This window comes from Triticum aestivum, chromosome 5B (genome assembly GCF_018294505.1).
Source record: "Triticum aestivum cultivar Chinese Spring chromosome 5B, IWGSC CS RefSeq v2.1, whole genome shotgun sequence".
NCBI classification, from domain to species: domain Eukaryota; kingdom Viridiplantae; phylum Streptophyta; class Magnoliopsida; order Poales; family Poaceae; genus Triticum; species Triticum aestivum.
The window spans coordinates 676,810,091-676,824,274 of NC_057807.1; positions in this window are offsets into that span (position 1 = coordinate 676,810,091).

A 14,184-nucleotide genomic window follows, 5' to 3' on the forward strand; every position below is an offset into this window, starting at 1 on the left:
TCGATTGAAGGTTGCGGCGTCGTGAATCGACACGACACTCTGGCCGAGAGAGACGCTTCAAAATGACCTCGAGTCTCTAATGACTCGACTAAATGAAGTTCCAGGTCGAGTGCAAGAATGGAAGAAATCTTCTGCCAGGTGTGGTGTTGATGTTGCTCTGTCCCTGGTTCGCGTTCACTGCAAGGATGCGTGAGAGGACAAGCTGGCATCCCTCAAAGTGGCCAATACCAAGAAGCATGACTTCCAATCTTCCATGGAGACCTTCATTGCTGCTGCCACTCGGATTGCTGATGGAATCGACCTGGACCAGTTTGTCGCGCCTTCCAGTCCTCCACCCGAGGAGTAAGAAAAACTGTTGTGCTTCACCTTAAATTTGCCTCAGAATGCCGAGTGGTTTTGTAACCGATAAACTTTAACAGGCTTGTTGCCTGAGCACTTCTGAATCCGTAGGATGTTATCTGAACTTGGCTTATCATTGAATATGCTTGCATTTGCCTTTGAGCGAACTTTGTTCTTCACTCGGAACTCACTTTAGCGCTTGAGACGCAACCCTGAGGGGGAGGATCCAGTCGACCTGCTCTTCATCGCTCTTGCGGGTAAGGATGGAGCACAGATCGCAGTCGACCTGCGTCCTTGCGGATCGGGATGGAACGCATGTTGTATTTGTGGCGTAGCTCCGAAGGAGAAGGTAGTAGTCGACCTGCACCTCGTCGTCCTTGCAGAGCGCACATTGTATTTGTGGCGTAGCTCCGAAGGAGAAGGTAGCAGTCGACCTGTGCCTCATTGTCCTTGCAGAGCGCACATTGTATTTTGGCGTAGCTCCAAAGGAGAAGGTAGCAGTCGACCTGCACCTCATTGTCCTTGCGGATCGGAATGGATTTCATACTTAGGCTTGTACTGGACTGCAGCTAAGCCCCCGAGTGGGAGGTTTGCTCTCCACTCGGTAGGATTTTCAAATACTTAGGCGAGTACTGGACTGCAGCTAAGCCCCCGAGTGGGAGGTTTGCTCTCCACTCGGTAGGATTTTCAAATACTTAGGCGAGTATTGGACTGCAGCTAAGCCCCTGAGTGGGAGGTTTGCTCTCCACTCGGTAGGATTTTCAAATACTTAGGCGAGTACTGGACTGCAGCTAAGCCCCCGAGTGAGAGGCTTGCCTCCACTCGGTAGGATTTTCAAATACTTAGGCGAGTACTGGACTGTAGCTAAGCCCCCAAGTGGGAGGTTTGCTCTCCACTCGGTAGGATTTTCAAATACTTAGGCGAGTAATGGACTGCAGCTAAGCCCCCTAGTGGGAGGTTTGCTCTCCACTCGGTAGAATTTCAAATACTTAGGCGAGTACTGGACTGCAGCTAAGCCCCCGAGTGGGAGGTTTGCTCCCCACTCAGTAGGATTTCAAATACTTAGGCGAGTACTGGACTGTAGCTAAGCCCCCGAGTGGGAGGTTTGCTCTCCACTCGGTAGGATTTTCAAATACTTAGGCGAGTACTGGACTGCAGCTAAGCCCCCGAGTGGGAGGTTTGCTCTCCACTCGGTAGGATTTCGAATACTTAGGCGACTACTGGATTGCAGCTAAGCCCCCGAGTGGGAGGTTTGCTCTCCACTCGGTAGGATTTCAAATACTTAGGCGAGTACTGGACTGCAGCTAAGCCCTCGAGTGGGAGGTTTGCTCTCCACTCGGTAGGATTTTCAAATACTTAGGCGAAACGGATTCGCAGCTAAGCCCCCGAGTGAGAGGCTTGCTCGTCACTCGGTAGGAAATTTTTTTACAAACTTAGGCAAAACGGATTCGTAGCTAAGCCACTCACTAGGGGATTTCTCACATAAATAAAAGCAACAATAATCAATGGGAAAATTATAACACTTTTGCCTTTGATAAACAAACCACAGGAGTACTTTTTATTACATCTCACCCGAGTGATTACTTAAGTGTAAAAGGGGTGGAGCAGCTCCGCATTCCAAGCTCGTGGCTCATCAATCTGGCGCGGACATTGTAAAGATGGTATGCTCCATTGTGGAGAACTTTGGTGACGATGAAGGGGCCTTCCCAAGTAGGGGCGAGTTTATGTGGCTTCTGTTGATCCACTCGGAGGACCAAGTCTCCTTCTTGGAAGGCTCGACTCTTCACGTTTCTGGCATGGAATCGACGCAAGTCTTGCTGATAGATGGTCGATTGGATCATGGCCATCTCTCTTTCTTCTTCTAAAAGGTCAACTGCGTCCTGCCAGGCTTGTTCTGCTTCATCTTCAGAGTAGAGCTCTACTCGGGGTGCATTGTGAAGCAGGTCACTCGGCAGAACTGCTTCGGCTCCATAGACCAGAAAGAATGGAGTTTGCGCAGTCGACCGATTAGGAGTAGTCCTCAATCCCCAAATAACTGATGGAAGTTCGTCGACCCATGCGCCTGCCGCGTGTTTAAGATCACACATCAACCAGGGTTTCAGTCCTTTGAGAATTAGGCCGTTTGCTCTTTCTGACTGTCCATTCGACTGGGGGTGAGCGATGGAAGCGTAGTCGACTCGCGTGCCTTGAGAAGCGCAAAAGGCTTTGAATTGGTCGGAATCGAAGTTTGACCTATTATCAGTGATGATGCTATGCGGAACTCCATATCTGAATATCAACTCTCTGATGAAGCTGATAGCAGTGCCAGCATCAAGAGTCTTGATAGGCTTGGCTTCGATCCACACAGTGAACTTGTCGACTGCCACCAGTACATGGGTGAAGCCGCTCCTGCCAGTTCTCAGTGGTCCAACCATATCTAATCCCCAAACAGCGAAGGGCCAGACGATTGGAATGGTCTTCAAGGCTGAGGCGGGCTTGTGTGACATATTGGAATAGAACTGACATCCTTCACACTTGTCGACTATCTCTTTCGCCATTTCATTTGCTCTGGGCCAGTAAAACCCCGCTCGGTATGCTTTAGCCACAATAGTCCGAGAGGACGCATGATGGCCACAGGTCCCCGAGTGGATATCGTCGATAATTATCGAACCTTCTTCTGGCGTTATACATTTCTGACTGGCTCCAGTCGCGCCTTCCCTGTAAAATTGTCCCCTTATCACAGTAAAGGCCTTGGATCGACGGACGACCTGCCGAGCCTCTTCTTCGTTCTCTGGGAGTTCTTTCCTTAGTATATAGGCGATGTACGGCACTGTCCATTCGGGAGTGATAACCAAAACTTCCATGATCAGGTCGACCACAGCTGGGACCTCAACTTCAGTCGGATCTGTGGCACTTTTAGGCTGCGGGGCTTCTTCGGTGAAAGGATCCTCTTGAACTGACGGCATGTGGATGTGTTCCAAAAACACATCACTGGGAATGGCTTCTCTCTTGGAACCTATTTTTGCCAAATCGTCAGCTGCTTGATTTTTCAGTCGGGGTATATGATGAAGCTCTAACCCCTTGAATTTCTTCTCTAGCTTTCTCACCGCATTGCAGTAACCAGTCATGGGTGGGCTTCTGGCGTCCCACTCCTTCATCACTTGGTTAACCACCAAATCAGAGTCGCCATAGACCATGAGGCGACGGACGCCGAGTGAAATGGCCATGCGCAACCCATACAAAAGTGCTTCGTATTCTGCTTCGTTATTGGAGGAATCAAAGTGAATCTGGGGCACATATCTAAGCTTATCTCCTCGAGGGGAAACCAACACTACCCCAGCACCGGATCCATTCAGCATCTTAGAACCATCAAAGAACATGGTCCAGTGCTCCGAGTGAACTTGAGTCGGCAGTTGCTGTTCGGTCCACTCGGCGATGAAATCTGCTATTACTTGGGACTTGATGGCTTTCTTTGCCTCAAATCTGATATCTAGGGGAAGGAGCTCAATCGCCCATTTTGCCACTCGACCGGTTGCATCTCTGTTGTGCAAAATCTCTGACAATGGAGCGTCGCTGATGACTGTAATGGAATGGTCAGAGAAGTAATGAGCAACCTTCTTCGTGGTCATACAAATCCCATATACAAGCTTTTGATAATGAGGGTATCTTTGCTTTGATGGGGTCAAAACTTCAGAAATATAATACACTGGACGCTGAACTTTAAAGGCTTTTCCTTCTTATTCCCGCTCGACCGTAAGTACTGTACTGACGACTTGTCCTGTGGCTGCAATGTAGAGCAGCAAAGGCTCTTTGCTGATCGGGGCAGCAAGCACCGGCTGGGTGGAAAGTAGAGTTTTTAGCTCTGCAAACGCTGCATCAGCTTCAGGAGTCCACTCGAACTTGTATGACTTCTTCATCAGTCGGTAAAGAGGCAATGCCTTTTCACCGAGTCAAGAGATGAATCGACTTAACGCGGCCAAGCAACCAGTAAGCTTCTGGACATCGTGCACACGCACAGGACGTTTCATTCGCAGTATAGTACCAACTTTTTCTGGATTGGCATCGATTCCTCGTTCGGAAATGAGAAAACCGAGTAACTTTCCGCCAGGAACTCCGAATGTGCACTTTGATGGATTAAGCTTGATATCATACCTCCTGAGGTTGGCAAATGTCTCTGCAAGATCAGTCAGCAGGTCGGAACCTTTCCGTGACTTGACCACGATATCATCCTCATGAACGTGGCTCCGGCATTCTTGATGCCGAATGGCATGGTGATATAACAGAAGCACCCGAATGGGATGATGAAAGTTGTTTTGATCTCATCGGGTCCATACAGACGGATCTGATGGTAAAGGAATAAGCGTCTAAGAAAGACATGCGCTCACATCCCGCAGTCGAGTCGACTATTTGGTCGATGCGGGGGAGAGGAAAATGATCTTTCGGGCAGGCCCGATTGATATGTTTGAAGTCAATGCACATGCGAAGTTACTTGTCCTTCTTGGGGACCATGACAACATTGGCGAGCCACTCGGAGTGGTAAATCTCTCAGATAAACTCTGCCGCTAAGAGCCGAGCCACCTCCTCGCTAATGGCTTTTCCTTTCTGGACGGCGGACCGTCGAAGATGTTCTTTAACAGGTTTCACTTTTGAGTCGACTCGTAGATGATGCTCAGCCAGCCCCCTGGGAACACCCGGCATGTCAGAAGGTTTCCATGCGAAGATGTCCCAGTTCTCATGGAGGAACTGGATGAGCGCTTCTTCCTATTTGGAGTCGAGCGTTGTAGAGATATGAGTCGGAGCAGCATTGGGGTCGGTGGGGTGAATGTGAATTGGTTTCGTCTCACCAGACGATTGAAACGCTGATTCTGTAGCGGGCTTCTTGGCTCACAACAAATCACTCGGGTCTGCGGTTTTCTGGTATTCCTGCCACTCTTCCGCAGCCATCTGAGCATCGGTGATCTTTGAGCCTTTCTGAAAGAACTCTTCCGCCTTCTTCCGATTGCCAGTGATGGTGATCACACCTTTGGGGCCAGGCATCTTCAATTTGAGGTACACGTAACATGGTCGAGCCATAAAATGTGCATAAGCTGGCCTGCCCAAAATAGCATGATAGGCACTCTGAAAATCCACAACTTCAAATGTCAACTTTTCTTTGCGGTAATTTTTGGAATCACCGGAAACCACATCAAGAGCAATCTGACCGAGTGACGCGGCCTTCTTTCCAGGAATGACTCCATAGAAACTCATGTTGCTGGTACTGAGTCTGGACATCGGAATGCCCATCCCCTTCAACGTCTCTACGTACAGAATGTTCAGGCTACTGCCACCATCCATCAAAACTTTAGTCAAACGAGTGCCTTCGACGACTGGGTCGACCACTAGAGCTTGCCTCCCAGGGGTGGCTATGTGTGTCGGGTGATCAGACTAGTCGAATGTGATGGCGGTCTGAGACCATTTCAGATAATTGGGTGTCTCCGGAGCAACCATATTCACTTCTCGGTTGATAACTTTCAATCGACTTTTGCTCTAAACGTTAGCAAAAATCACCAGAGTGGAATTGACCTACGGATATCCATCATCACTATCCTCCTTGTCCTCGACTTTGTCCGACTCCTTTTCCTTATCTTTGGGCTGTTTCACCTGGAATTGCTGGACCAAGAGCCGACGCTGTCGAGTGGTATGTTTCGGGTAAATGAATCTACCCTCCTCATCTTTTTTCGTGTGGATGTGGCACGGCAAATCCATCACGTCATTCCTTCCTTGTCTTTCACCTTCTTAGGGTTCCAAGACCCTTTAGGCTTCCCTTTAAACTTTCCTTGAGTCACGGCCAAGGCTTCTCCAAGAGCAGCTGGCTCGGCTTTCCGCTTCTGCTTCCGACTAGAGTTCCCTCCTCTAGTTTCGTGGGCGACTTACTTGTGCTTGCCACTCTGGAGCCGATCCTCTTCTTCACCATTGGCATACTTGGTAGCTATCTCCATCATTCGACTTAGAGACATGTCTCCGGTTCAACCAAATTTCAGGTTTAGCTCTCTGTACTTAACGCCTTCCTTGAAGGCACAGACTGCCTGATGATCAGATACATTCTCTACCGTGTGATGCAATGTGATCCATCTCTGGATATAATCTCTCAAAGTCTCATTCGACTTCTGCACACAAGTTTGCAGCTCTGTCAGTCCTGCTGGTCGCTTGCAAGTTCCTTTAAACGTTCTGACAAACACTCGGGAAAGATCTTCCCAAGTGTAAATGCTGCTGGATGCTAACTGATTCAACCATGCTCTGGCCGAGCCCTCCAACATAAGAGGCAGATGTTTCATGGCCACCTCATCATTGCCGCCGCCAATCTGAACAGCCACTCGGTAGTCCTCAAGCCAAGTGTCAGGCTTGGACTCACCAGTGAACTTACTGACTCAAGTCGCCAACCTGAAGTTGGGAGGAATCACCGCGGCCCTGATGGCTCTGCTGAAACACTCTGGTCCTAAGACGTGCACTCTGCTGCTGGTGGGTACATCTCTGTCGTGACCCTCTCGGTGAGCTCTGTTCCTGTCGACCAAACCTTGAACGATAGTGGATCTCGCATCAAAGCCTGGTTCTCTGGGGTCGACTGGAATCCTTCGCCCAACACTGTGATGGCGTCTATCATCCTGTTGTCGAGGCGCGTACGATCCACCCCTTGGGGGAGGGGTGGGCACTCGACGTCGATCATCGCGATCGATTCGGTGATCATACTGCTCACGGTTCTTGTACTGATCATGCCGGTCTCCACGTCCCTCACGCCTCGGGGGCGATCTGGGGCTATGAGTCGACTGGACTATATTTGCAGCTACGGATTTGCTGTGAATCCTATTCCGTGACTGCGATACAGCTGAATTTTGATCTCCTGCTGCCCTGAGTAAATCTCTGATCTGCAACAAGCCTCTGCCAACCTCTGACTGGGAAGGCTGAATGGACTCTGCTATACGGGCCGCAACTGCTAAATTCTGAATCGGAGTTCGATATACCTGAGTCGGTTGTGGAAAGAGTTGACGTCGACTGGAATCCGGTACCCGTTGTCGCGCACGCTCGTCCCGAGCCCGGAGGCGGTCGAATGGATTATATGCGTATGAGTTACAGGGGTGCGAATCCTTTACACTGGGGGGTGGCTTATATAGAGTCCGCCAGACCCCTCCGGTCCTTAGTTATGTAGGGTTTAAGATACATTAAGATTGGGCATTACTGGTAACGCTACACATAAAGTGCTATGATGACCATAAAAGCTACTTAATGACCGACCGTTTGCGTGCAGAGTGACTTTAGATCTCCTGGCTGTCGAGTGGTTGACTTCATGGTCGAGTGGTTGGCTTCATTGTCGAGTGTCTTCGAGTCAGTCGAGTGGAACACTTCTGGGTCGATTGACAGGTGGTTTCTTCTAGAGATGTCCTTGGGTAGGGTAGTTTGGACAGGTCCATGGCCCTACCCTAGGTACATAGCTTCATCAGGTGCGGCTGCCCTCTCTCTACCTCTCTATCTATATATAGGGGAAGGAAGGAGGGGTGGCACCCCTAGGGTTTTCCCTAGGGGGGCGGCGGCCAGGGCAGATGGAATCTCCCCTAGGGTGACTTGCCCCCCAAGCCGGGTGGATGGAACCCTAGAGGGGCGCCCCCAACCCTCCTGGTTACGTGAGATGGGGTGAGGGAGGCGCTCAACCCCTTAGTGGGCTGGTTTGCCCCCTCCCCTTGGCCCATGCCCCCCCCCCCCCCCGCGCACCCCGAAACCCCTTTCGGTGACGCTGGTCATCACCCGGTACCCCCGAAACAATTCCAGACTCCAAATACCCTTCATCCAATATAATAATCTTCACCTTCGGCCCATTCCGGAGTTCCTCGTCACGTCCGGATCTCATCTGGGACTCCGAACAACCTTCGGTAACTACCATAATGACTCAACTATACTTATATCGTCACCAAACATTAAGTGTGTAGACCCCGCGGGTTCGAGAACTATGCTGAGATGACTGTTGGATTCAGGTCCTAAAACGCAACTCAATCTAGTGGAATATTGGTGGAAATCCCCCTCTGTAATCTACAGCTAAGTCCCTGACGAACACGTTCAGAGAACAGCAGCGAAACAGAAAAACGGGAGACAGTAGTTTGCGACGCCTCAACCTCGCGTCCTTTTCGCTTCTATCCTTTTATTCCATAGTAACAAACTGGAAGCCCACGATCCGTTATCCCCGCGCCATCCCACGGCCAGATCATGGTCATCACTCTACCGATTACAGAGGATAAGATAACTGAATAAAAACTAACGCCTGAAGCTATTAAGCCGCAGCACGAACAGAGTGCACTTCTGGCTATTATTCAGCATATTCAGAAAACTGAAAAAACATCTACGTGACTACTTTCAGTGCACCGAGATTATTTCTAACATTTCACCCCCTTAAACTTGGTGCACTGGCTTCAAATCCTGCATGCCAATCTTCTTCTTCATTTCCTGAAACAGAGTCCTTGGGAGAGATTTAGTCAGGATGTCTGCATGCTGTTCTTCAGACCTAACATGCTCCACTGCAACTTTTCCTTCTTCAACACAATCTCTCACGAAGTGATAACGTATGTCGATGTGTTTGCTTCTCTCATGAAACACAGGATTTTTGCAGAGGGCTATTGCTGATTGGTTGTCAATCTTCAGTGTCCATTTTTCTGGCTCGCGATCAAGTAATTCACCTAGGAGCCGGGCCAACCAAATTCCTTGACAAGCTGTAGATGCAGCTGCCACATACTCAGCTTCACACGAGGACATAGCCACAACTTTCTGTTTTTGAGATGCCCAAGTCAGTGGATTCTTTCCAAGGTAGAACAACACCCCTGTAGTGCTCTTACGATCATCAATGTCACCACCTAGATCACTGTCGCAGTACCCAATGAGCTGAAATTTGCTCCTCTCACCTTTACTATAGCAGCATCCAAGATTCAATGTTCCTTTCACATACCTTAGAATGTGCTTCACAGCACTCATGTGTTCTGCTGTAGGTTTCTCCATGAAGCGACTGACAAAACCAACATAGTAACTCAAGTCTGGGCGAGTATGAATCAGGTACCTCAAACTTCCCATTACACTTCTGTATTGGGTTGCATCAACAGCCTCTGCTTGGCTGTTTTTGCTCATCTTCAGTCTGGCTTCCATTGGTGTATGCATAGGATTACAGATCGACATTCCCATCTTCTCAAGGATTCGAGCTGCATATGCTGATTGACAAAGAGTGATTGCATCCTCTGTTTGCTTCACTTCTATCCCCAAGTAGAAGCTCAGCAGTCCCAAATCACTCATACTGAACTTAGACTTCATTTGCTTTTTGAAATCTTCGATGGCTCGATCACTGCCTCCTGTTATGATGAGATCATCTACATACACACCGACAATCAGAGCTTTCTGATCCACTTGCTTCTTGTAGAGTCCAGATTCAGAAGGGCATCTTTCAAAACCAAGATCACTTAAGGTTGCATCTAGTTTTGAATTCCAGGCCCTTGGAGCCTGTTTGAGGCCATAGAGTGCTTTTTTTAGCTTGAAGACCTTTCTATCTTCCCCTGCAATTTCATACCCCGGCGGCTGAGTAACATAAACCTCCTCGATCAGATCGCCATTGAGGAATGCTGACTTGACATCCATGTGGTGCATTTTCCAATTGAATTCAGCTGCAAGTGCTACTAGCAGTCTGACCGACTCCAAACGAGCTACAGGGGCAAAGACCTCTTCAAAATCAATCCCCTGTCGCTGCACATATCCTTTCGCGACTAACCTTGCTTTGTGCTTCACCACAGTTCCATCTGGGTCCTTTTTCAACTCAAAGACCCACTTCAAACCAATCGGTCTGTGTCCCTCCGGTAACTCACATAATCCCCAAGTTCCATTGGACACAATTGAACTCAGCTCCTCCTCCATGGCTCTCTTCCAGCAACTCTCTTTCTTTGCATCTGCATGGCTTGCTGGTTCCTCCAGACCAAACAGGCACAACCCAGAGTATGCTTCCTTTATTTCCACAGTCTCTTCATAGATATCTTCCAATGGTCGCATGCCTTGGGGCCCCTGTGAGGGTTCTGAGTATGGTGATACTGGTGTCTCAAGCGTGGCACTAGGGGTTGTTGGAGATCCAGCAAGATCAAATGGGATCACTGCCCCATCCCGTGCCCGTCGTGTTTTAGCGACCTGCATCGGTGCTGCTATGGCAACCGAATCGGGTGTTTTCCTTGCCATAGCAGGAGTTTCTGGTTCGGCTGCCATGGTAGCAGAATTCTCTGTCATGGCACCATTTTCCATCGACTTTGCCTCTTGCTCTTGGGTGGTCGATTCTGGATACAGGATGTTGAAATTGCTTGAGTCCTCTTCCACTTCATTTTTCTTTAGGCCCCAATCCCAGCACCTGTCCTCCTCGAACACAACATCCCGAGTGATGATCAACTTCTTACTCTTCGGATCATACATGCGGTACACTTTTGAGCCTGTCTCATAACCGATAAAAACCATTTTCTTGCTGCGATCTGAGAGCTTAGTCACACCAGGGCCAACCATTTTGACATGTGCCACACATCCAAACGTGCGCAGATGCTCCACTAAAGGTTTCCTTTCATGCCATGCTTCATATGGAGTCACCCCTCTAACACTCTTAGTGGGCGCACGGTTGAGAAGGTACACTACTGTGGCAACCGCTTCGCCCCATAATCTTGCAGGAACTCCTGTGCACTTCAACAGACTTCTTTCCATCCCGACCACAGTTTGATTCCTTCTCTCGACGACGCCGTTTTGCTGAGGTGTGTACGGAGCAGTAAGGAAGTGCTTAATGCCATGATCATCACAATGCTTAGCAAACTCTGCTGATGTGAACTCACCCCCTCGGTCAGTTCTGATTGCCTTAGTTTTAGTTCCCTTTCAATTTCAGCAGCCCTCTGAATTTCTTCAGAGCACCAAGTGCCTCGTCCTTAGATTTTAACAGTGCTATCCACATGAACCTCGAGTAGTCATCAACCACCAGCAAGAAGTACCTTTTACCGCCGGGTGTTTTTGGGGTGATCGGCCCACACAAGTCCCCGTGCACTAGCTGCAGCTGCTGTGTAGCACGAAAACTAGAGATTGACGGGAAAGGCTGCCTCTTTTGCTTTCCAATCATACACCCATCACATATATGATCAACATGCTCAAGCAGGGGCATTCCCTTAACCATTCCCTCTGCGGCCAAAGCACGGAGCGATCTGAAATTCACATGTCCATATCTCATATGCCACAGCCATGACTGCTCCTTTGCATGTGCCAACAAACACACAGGTTCAGTTGGTTTGATGTTCAAGATATACATCCGGTTCTTAGTCCTCTTTACTCTAGCCAGGACATTTCTCTGTCGATCCCATACTGTCATCAGCCCATCTTCACTAGAGTATTTGCACCCATTCTCATCTAGCTGCCCTAGGCTGATAATATTGTTCTTCAGACGAGGAATGAAGTAAACGTCTGAAAGAATTCGGTGCTCCCCTGTCAAACACTGTATGAGAACTGAGCCTCGACCACATATGTCGACGGCAGAGCCATCACCAAATTTTACCTTTCCATTCACTGACTTATCCAGTTCTGCAAATTTTTCTGCATTGCCTGTCATGTGGTTGCTCGCTCCTGAGTCCAAGTACCAAGAGATGTCTTGTGCACCAGCCAATTTTGGCATCAGCTTTTCTTCATTCAAAAGGACCTGCTCTGTGGGTACTTCCTCAGAAGGTGCAAGCTCACACGCCTCAAGCATGAGGAGTGCTGGGTCTTCAACTTCTTCTGCCTGTGCAAAATTCACCTGCTCGCGCTTTGGCTCCGGGCAGTCAGACCGAAAATGGCCCATCTCATTACAATTGAAACACCTGACCTTTGTGATGTCGAACTTACGGTGCTTCTTCTGCTTCCCCACGTCCTTGCTCTCGCCGCGCCCGGCTTGTCCGCGGTCACCGCGCCCACCACGGCCACCGCCTCGACCTCGACCACCTCCACGGCCATGACCGGCGTTGCTGCTACCGGCTCCCGGTGACCCATTTTTGCCCTTCATGAGCTGCTCAAGGGCCTGCGTCATCAGCATCAGCTGGTCCTCCTTCCCACCGGAGTGATGGCTCCGGCCGCGCCGGCTCTCTTCGAACGCGGCGAGGCGCCCAACTGCCTCCGACACTGTCATGGTAGTGAGGTCACCCCACTGCTCGATGGTGTTCACGATGTCCCCAAACCGGCTCGGGACGGCGTTGAAGAGGACCTCAATGATCGACTCATCCGACACCGTCTCGCCCAGCGATCGGATTTCTCCGACGAGTGTCATCAATTTCTGCGCAAACACACTGACGGTCCTCTCTGTAATCTACAGCTAAGTCCCTGACGAACACGTTCAGAGAACAGCAGCGAAACAGAAAAACGGGAGACAGTAGTTTGCGACGCCTCAACCTCGCGTCCTTTTCGCTTCTATCCTTTTATTCCATAAAACAAACTGGAAGCCCACGATCCGTTATCCCCGCGCCATCCCACGGCCAGATCGTGGTCATCACTCTACCGATTACAGAGGATAAGATAATTGAATAAAAACTAACGCCTGAAGCTATTAAGCCGCAGCACGAACAGAGTGCACTTCTGGCTATTATTCAACATATTCAGAAAACTGAAAAAACATCTACGTGACTACTTCCAGTGCACCGAGATTATTTCTAACAATGACTGAGACACCTCTACGGTCAACAATTTTTGAAATGTTTTTTTCCAAAAGAAAAAAAAATGATGATCACTGTCTTAAATCAGAGTGACCGTGCATTGCTTGCCTCGTTTCCAAACTCCCGTGTATGTCGCTGTAGTTTTCTGATCCAAGACACTGCAGCTCAGCAGTTTTCAGCAAAACTATATTGTTATGTTCCAGAAGAGATGCACAGTACCAAACTACAGTAGAAATGTTGATTTGGAAGATAAACACTACCTGTCTCGAATAGCCAGCCTCTTCGAATTAGCTACTAGTATATACTCCTTCTGTTTCTAAATATAAGTCTTTTAGAGATTTCAATATATACACGGATATATATACGGATATATATATGGATGTATTTTAGATTGTAGATTCATTCATTTTGCTCCATATGTAGTCCATTTTGCAATCTCTAAAAAGACTTACATTTAGGAACAGAGGGAGTAGCTAAACCAAGCACGAACAGAAAACTGCTGGCAAGAGTAGAAAAAACATATTCATACAGAGAGGGGGGGAATCTTGCAACTGATGAAATATGTCGACGATGTTTATCCCATTTGTTGAAGATGAACTGTTCCTCACATAATAGAAGCATTGTCGTATAGAACAACAAAGAGACTCTGAACCGTTCCAGTGCTAAGGCATCATCGTACAACTATCAGGTTTAGCAGTTACAAATAGTTTCTCAAGTCCTAGTTGCGACGCTGTCTTCAGAACAAGTCTTCAACATCATTCGCTACTTCACTTCTTCTTGTCAATGTCTGATCTGGAATCTAAACTACAATACCATGAAAAGAAGTGTTTCCCGACTGCGGAGAATAAAAGGATCCTACTCACGGCGCTGATGACTGACCATCAAAGTAGCACTAAGCAGCACACAACAGATTGAGATGTTAGTATGTCAGATATGCTCCCTCCGTTCCTAAATATAAGTCTTTGGAGAGATTCCATTATGAACCACATACGGAGCAAAATGAGTGAACTACACTCTAAAATGCATCTATATACATCCGTATGTGATCCATAGTGAAATCTCTACGAAGACTTATATTACCGAAAAAGGGTTTCCCCCGCTTTATATTATAAAGCAACGATCACCGAAACCGACAACGATAGCCACACAACACCACACCACACCACCACACAAC